Source organism: Gallus gallus, chromosome 15 (genome assembly GCF_016699485.2).
Source record: "Gallus gallus isolate bGalGal1 chromosome 15, bGalGal1.mat.broiler.GRCg7b, whole genome shotgun sequence".
Lineage (NCBI taxonomy): Eukaryota > Metazoa > Chordata > Aves > Galliformes > Phasianidae > Gallus > Gallus gallus.
This window is the reverse complement of record NC_052546.1, coordinates 10,996,352-11,003,139: the sequence shown is the minus strand read 5'-3', so window position 1 is coordinate 11,003,139 and position 6,788 is coordinate 10,996,352. Positions and strand designations below refer to the sequence as shown.

The 6,788-nt window shown below is 46.3% G+C and overlaps 1 protein-coding gene across 14 annotated transcripts in view; it reads left to right on the top strand.

Annotated features, from left to right (window-relative positions):
- Positions 1-206: 206 nt before the first annotated feature.
- Positions 207-6,788, top strand: part of MTMR3 (myotubularin related protein 3) — a 74,440-nt gene continuing 67,858 nt past the window's right edge. For 11 of the 14 annotated variants that reach the window (XM_046901172.1, XM_046901171.1, XM_046901169.1 and 8 more), the window contains exons 1-2: positions 207-352; positions 824-867. The gene's annotated coding sequence lies outside the window, so the exon portion shown is untranslated. Of the gene's footprint in view, positions 353-823; positions 868-6,636; positions 6,732-6,788 lie in introns of all 14 variants that reach the window. The other 3 variants (XM_040648090.2, XM_040648088.2, NM_001305666.2) reach the window with 2 other exon arrangements.

Sequence of the window (6,788 nt, the reverse complement as noted above, 5' to 3'; positions counted from 1 at the left end):
CCCGCCTAAGCAGGGCCGCGAGCACTTAAACAACCCGCAGGGTTATAGAAGGGGGAAGAGATGGAGTTCTCCTTCCCTGTAGGAGGGCTGAGGCGGGCGGGGGGGGGCGGACAGGAGGCGGACACCCCTTCGCGTCACCTGACAGGAGGCGCCCGGCCCTGCCCCTTGGCGGGGGGAGGAGGCGGTGTCGGGAGCGCGCTCGCCTCGCCGTGCCCGCGTCCCGTGCGGCCGCCATGTTGTGCTGAAGAGCGGTGGCGGCGGCAGCAGCCAGGAGCCCGGCGACCCCGGCCCAAGGCAGGACGCCGCGCCCCGGGACGGGGCGGGGGGGCTCCGCGCCATGCCCGGCCCAGAGGTAAGGAGCCGGCGAGGATCCGCGGAGGGGTTCGGCGCCGCGCGGGGGGATGCGGCGGGCCGGGGCCTGGCGGAGGGCGGCCGGGCTGTCAGGGAGGGCCGGGGCCCGGCACGCCCCCTCAGCTGGGGCGGCGGCGGCGGTCCGGTTGCGCTGCGCTCCCTCGGCCGGGGGTGAGGCGGCTCGGTGCGGGGCTCGGCCGCCTCCTTCTTCCCGCGGGGCCCGGCGGCCTCGGGAAGGTGACGGTGCAGGGCCGCGCCGGGCTCTGGCCGTGCCCCGTGGCCGCCTCTGGGTGCCCGTCCCCCGCGGGACGTTGCCTGCTGTCCCTGCCCCGAACTCAGCCGGTGTCGGTTGTGTGCAGCTGCGTGGGATCGGTGTTCCCGCTGCCTTTATAACGGGATTGATAAGGCTTTTCTATTACTTACGGTGCGTGGGGGCTTTAATCGTGCCTCTTCCCCGTGTTTTTCTTAACAGTCCCATTCCTCTGGTGGGATCTGAACAGGTGTTGCCCTTCTCTGGTGAGTACTGTTCTGTGCCAACCCTCCTGACCCCAACCCGCGTTGAAGTTTTTGTATTTTAAGGGAAGCTTTAAGGTTTTGCATTGTAGTTGCGTTGTCCCTCCTTTTAGGGAATGCTGCTTTACCAACAGATGAGACCTCACATTCCTTTGCATCTCTCTGTAGAAGGAACTGGTGATCACTATGGTCCTTTTCAACCCAGGCCATTCTATGATTCTATGGTTCTTAATTTCCATGCACCCCTCCCTTACTGGGGTGAGGGCTGGGCACGAGCTTGTGCCTCATGCAGGCTGAACATCTGGTACCTGCTTCTCTGTTGAGCGCTTCACCTGCCTGTTTTCTTGTGTGATGAGCCCATGTTGCCGTGTGCAGTGAAGCTTTTTCTTAGAGGAGCTTGTCTAGAGAATCACACACAGTGATGTGGAGCGATGCTGGACTTTGCGGTGGGAATAAAAGAATATCTTAATTGCCCGGTAGGCCCATTGGCAGGGAATGGTAGTGTGACTGAGGGAGCTGTGGCAGGCTTTGCGCAATACCTGTCACGTTTGAAGCTTTAGATAGAGGGCTGAGGTGTGTCTGGGCTGTTAGTAAAGCATGTGTTGTAGTACTGAAAATCTTTTTTAGTGGAGGATGAAAGGGAGCTCGTACAATAGAGTTTATAGGTAGAGCAGATGTGACGTCTGGTATCTGTGTTGCCTTGGCATTAGTGATCGCAGCGGTTTTAGAAGATAGAACAAGTGCTTTCTTTCGTAGTACAGGAAATGCTGTGATCTCAGAGTGTTGAAATCTTTGTCAGATAAGTAAAGGTGGGGCATGGGCTTCTGAAATGCTTCACTAAGAAGTTTCTGTATGCTTGCTTTGGAGTTGGGGGAGAGGCAGATGTGCAGGAAAAACATTAAGCAGTGGTTTTTTTTGGCAACTGTGCCAAAAGGTGCTCTTGTCTTACCTCAAGTCCCAAAGATTATAGGAGTGATATCTTGAGACAAGCTAGTTTTCTGGCTGGTAATATTATTGGTGCCTATTTAGGATTTTAGTAATGTCCATTGCCACTAACTGTCTGAACTAGAAATTAGCCAAGTGTTAGCCTGCTTAAGAAACCGTAGACAAGGCTAGCTTGATAAACTCCTGATTTTCTGTCAGAATGGCTGTCCACACCTGAAGGAGATAGAAGTGCAGTGTGTCCAAGCTTCTGAGGTAGTGAGTACAGTACTTTATCTGAGATCTCATTCCACCCACATGCTGCACAGGATGGTGGAGAGAAGTATGTTGTCAGCCCTTCAGGAGTAGGAGGTCTGAGCGGTGTTTGGCTGACAATTAATGTGTCCAGATGGAGTAACTTAAGGAGAAGACTATCAGTAGGCTGCTGGAGAATTGGGAAGGAGCCTGACAAATCTGCTGGAGTGCAAGGAAGGAGTAGCTGTCTCTGGAGCAAACTGTGTTAGTATCCAGCACATCATCTGAGATCTTTTCACCTGTGGAGCATAAAGGGTGGTGATGGCTGCTCCTGTTCTGGTAGCCCTGCATGGGGTTGTGTAGCTGGGTATAATCATGGGACTCTTCTGTTTGGTGTCAGTTGTCTGTCAGAGCCTGTGACTGCAAAGAGTACAATAACACTTATCAAATATTGTGAACTAGAGTGCAAATCCCAGATACTTGAATGTGATCTTATTTCATAGCTGCTTTTATTGATCAACTCAAATAATATAAATTGTTTCTTTCAAGATGAGCTTCCAAGAACTAAATTGTCTAAGTCTATTCTTTGCCATAATGTACAACTGTTCTGCACGTGTACCCAGCTGAAGTAGCTGGTAGTGTAAAGATCTGCCTGTTAGTTCCCATATGGGTTTTATGTCTCTGAGACACAGGCTTCCTTTGTAATTCTATCCTTCTAGATATTAGTGCCATAACTTTCCAGTGCTTTTAGAAAGCTTTGGGAATATGCCTAACACGCAGATCGTTCTTGTGATTAATAGAGTTCTTAAAGACAGCTATTCCTTTATCTTTGTGAAGCTTTGAGATCATATGGTGACTGAGTGGTTTGCACGAAAGATCTAAAAGGGAATTTAGTGCTAGTTTAGGATTTGAAATACAGACTTATTAAAAAGTCAATAAAGAACTGAAGACCTCAACTTGCAATGCGTTATCACTTGTACCTTGGATGCATTAGTCCCAAGTTAGGCAGGTTTACCATATCTGGATGGCTGGTTTGACTTGCACATGTGCCGGTGTCTGCTGCTTGTGGGATGAGTAAAGGTCACAAGCTACAACATCATCTGGTATCAACGGTTCTTGTTCAGATTGTGTTTGATAACAGAAACAGCCAAGACTTTGTCCACCCCTTTGGAGTGGATAGCTGAGAACCACTGACAGAATGTGTTTGGTGTTACAGGATGCTGGTTGTTAGCAAGAGCTGTGAGTGGCCTAGCTCTGTTCTTCCCTTCAGCTGTTTGCAAGCTTCTGGTGCTGATGTAAGGGAGGTGAACACCAGCTGGCCATTGTGGTTCCAGGAGGTTATTTTATGCCGTAAGGAAGCCCTCAATTCCATCTCTGCTGATCAGAGCTGGGGGAGAAAATCAACCAGTAGTAGCAGAGCAAGAGAAGAGTGCAGCGTTATCCTGTAGAAAGCAGCTGTACCTTTTGTCTTTAGTCTGTTCTGGAGCGTGTCAGGGTTGTGTTGGTGGTACAAACTGGGGATGCTCTGCTCACGTGCTGTGGGATGATGGAGCTGCAGCTCTGCACCATGCGAAGGGAGCTCAAGTAAAAGAGCAAAGCTGAAGGGAGTTAATGCTGAAAATACACGATGAAGCTCATGAGAGAGGCAGGGGGCCTCTGAATTCCAGAGAGCAGCCTAGAAGTTGGTGGGTGTGTAGGAAAGGTGATACAGTTGTGATTTAATAAAGAGCTTGAGTGTTCTTCTCCTTTGTGGACCAACACATGAATGTCAAATTTCATAAAGTACTGTTGTTTTTATCTTCTTTCGGCTGAGCTTTAAAATAAAGAACTGTGATTGTATTTTTAACTCTGTTACAGCAAATACCCATTTCAATGTTCTTTTCTTCCTGCTGGATTGGGTCTCTCAGAGGTCTTGGGCTGATCAGTGTACCTATCAGAGCCTGCAAGGCTGAGGGAAGGTTTGGATGCTATTTCTTGAGCTGGGGCAGTTGTGCAGATGCACACAGACACATAGCAAACTCAAGGCTGATAGTACTTGGGGGACGTTGGATATATTGAGATTTTTTAAATTGTTTTAATTTCAGAACTGAAGTTATTCTTTACTGGTACTATCTCTAGCAGATGCGCAAGACCTACCCTGTCAGGTCCTGCTTTCTTTAGGCAGTAGTGGGAAAAGAAGTTAAAAAGATACTTTTAACAGCTTCCTACTTTTCACAGAGGCAACATTGTCTAAGTAACTTCTACATATATCTGATTCTCCTACGCTGCGTGTACAGTATCCACTCAGACTTCTACCAAAGGCTTCCTTCCTTGAGGCCTTGGCCTATTTTAAGAGTGTGGGAAGGTTTTTCACTTGGGAAAACTAGTGAAAAGCTATACATTGTGGTTTAACTGAGCTTTCTGAAAATAAAATATCTTGAAATAGAGAACTCCAACTAAGATGTCTGCAGGATATTTCTTGTGTGTACAAGTCTAAGCATTCCCTCTAAGCCAAATATCTCTGATTGTTCTGGTGCAGTACAAGCTTTAGTTCCTAGAATGTAATCAATATTGAGGTAGGTGATGCACTTCAGGTTTTCTGGAGGAAGATTGTTGCGTTGCCATAATTAAGTCTGTATCCAGAGCATTAATTCTGTATTGCTACCTGAAATGAAAACAGTTTCCCTTTTCTTATGCATGTAGATTTTGGCTCCAACTTCAGCAGGGAAGAGGCAGGCTCTAGGCAGCATGAAACTCTGTAGTGCTGTTTTCTGCTCTTGTGTGAGCCCCTGGGGGAAGCTGCTCCCTGCTGCCTTTTCAAGAAGAGGACAAATGCATGCTGCAAAGCATAACTGGAGACTAAGAGTCTTGTCTGAAGACCAGCTGCATTTGGTTGGCTTTCTGAAGCTGCCTTGGAGCATGGAGCAGGAGGCAGGACTTGCCTAGGGACATGGCTTACTTGCTTTCTCCCCAGCTCACTCCTTCATATCACCCCCGAATAAATCATAAACCTTCCAAGTCCTTTGAGAATGACTCTTCAGTTTCGTCCAGTTTGACTGTTCTGTAAGCAAGTTTATTTTTTATTTTGGTACAGCTGCTTTCAGGGTTTTGGGAAATAAATGGAAAGATCTGATCTGATCTACACCTGCCTTAACTGTGGAGTCTTGAAGTATTAATATCTTAAAGCAGGTACTACATGGTTAAAATAACTGAGTATTTCTGAATGAAGCTTTAGTTGTGGTATAGAAGTGATCAGAATGATCCTGTCTACTGGCTGATCTAGTGCTAATCTGGTATGACTTATATTGAATGCTGGTAGTGGTAGCATGACTGCTGCTTGTGGAAGCCGTTGTGGCTGAGTTTGAGATTAGAAAGTGTTTCTTTGGAATTTCCTATCTGCTAGTTAGACTGGGGATCAGTAGCCTGACTCCTTGCTTTCTTTGCAAGTAGATCATGAAGGGGAGTCAGCTTGTTGCTGTGGCTGTCTAATTTCATTTCTTGCAGCCATAATTGACGTAAATGTGTACCTGGGGAAGCTCTACTTATTGCATTGCTATCTGCAAGCGCGTAATTGCTATCACTGAAACTTCAAACCTGAGATAAAATGAGATGCTGGGAAGCTCTGTCATTCCTAATTATATTGTTTACATCCTTAATAGGATGTTTGCTTTGAGACCTCTTTAGACCCAGTTCTGGATTTCTACAGCCGAAGACTGTCTTCAGTTTTGCTTGCCTCCAGCCTTCAGCATCTTCTCTAACTTTCAGGACTATGGTTATCAAAGCTCACTTCTGCTCTTCAGTGGGTTCTCGAAGTTCAGGCTTTTGAAATACTTGTTTCCCAACAAAGAACAGATAATGCAAAATGGGAAGCTACAAGATGAAAGCTCACCTGCCACATCCCAGAGGCAGATCTCATTGTGAATTAATGAGAGGACATTGCTCCATCCATTCCATAGTCAGTTTTAGTTTGAGTAGAGCAGAAGTACTTTTGTAAGTCATGAGTTGATAGTTTTGCTTTTATTCTCCATGAATTTATCTACCTTTTTTATAACAATCAGTAGTTGTAGCATACTATCATGTTACCTATAAGCTTGTGTTCAGAACCTCCTTGGTGTCTGACAGGCTTCGCTGGTAGAACAGATCCTCCCTCTCACTTCTGAGAAATACGCTGCTGGATGTAGGCATGGGTAATCGTGTGATCCAAGAGGCTTGAGTGAAGTGTCTAAATGTACCACATTTCTAATTTCTTTTGGTTATTTGTCTCTAATAAGTGGAACTTGGGAGCCAGTGAAGCCTACTTAATGTAAACTTGTAAGCTTATTGCCTCTGCCTGCAGATCTTCTCGTTTCCATCTGAGCACTGTGCATGTTTTTCTTGAGTGGATAAGCTTTTCATCAAATGAGTGACTAATCCTTATCACACAAATGTGCATCATTACAATTAAGAGTTCCTGTTCTTTAATTGCATGGTGATTGGACATACTAATCATGAGTATGTTTGAGAATCCAATATCTTTGTTTTCTCTCGTTGCTAATAGCAGGAATTTGCTGTGAACGGTGCATTATATTCTGGTTGGGTACCCATTATAATTAAATTCTCATCTTTGTCTATGTTCAGTGAACCTTTCTTTGAGTGACTTCCATAAGAATGTACCTTTTTGTGCTTTGGGAAAATCTGAACTCTGTGGAAAAAAGGGGAAAGATGGGAACAAGGTAAATATTTTGAGGTCTGGTAGGTTTTCCTTATAGGTTTGGCTAATGGCTTATAGT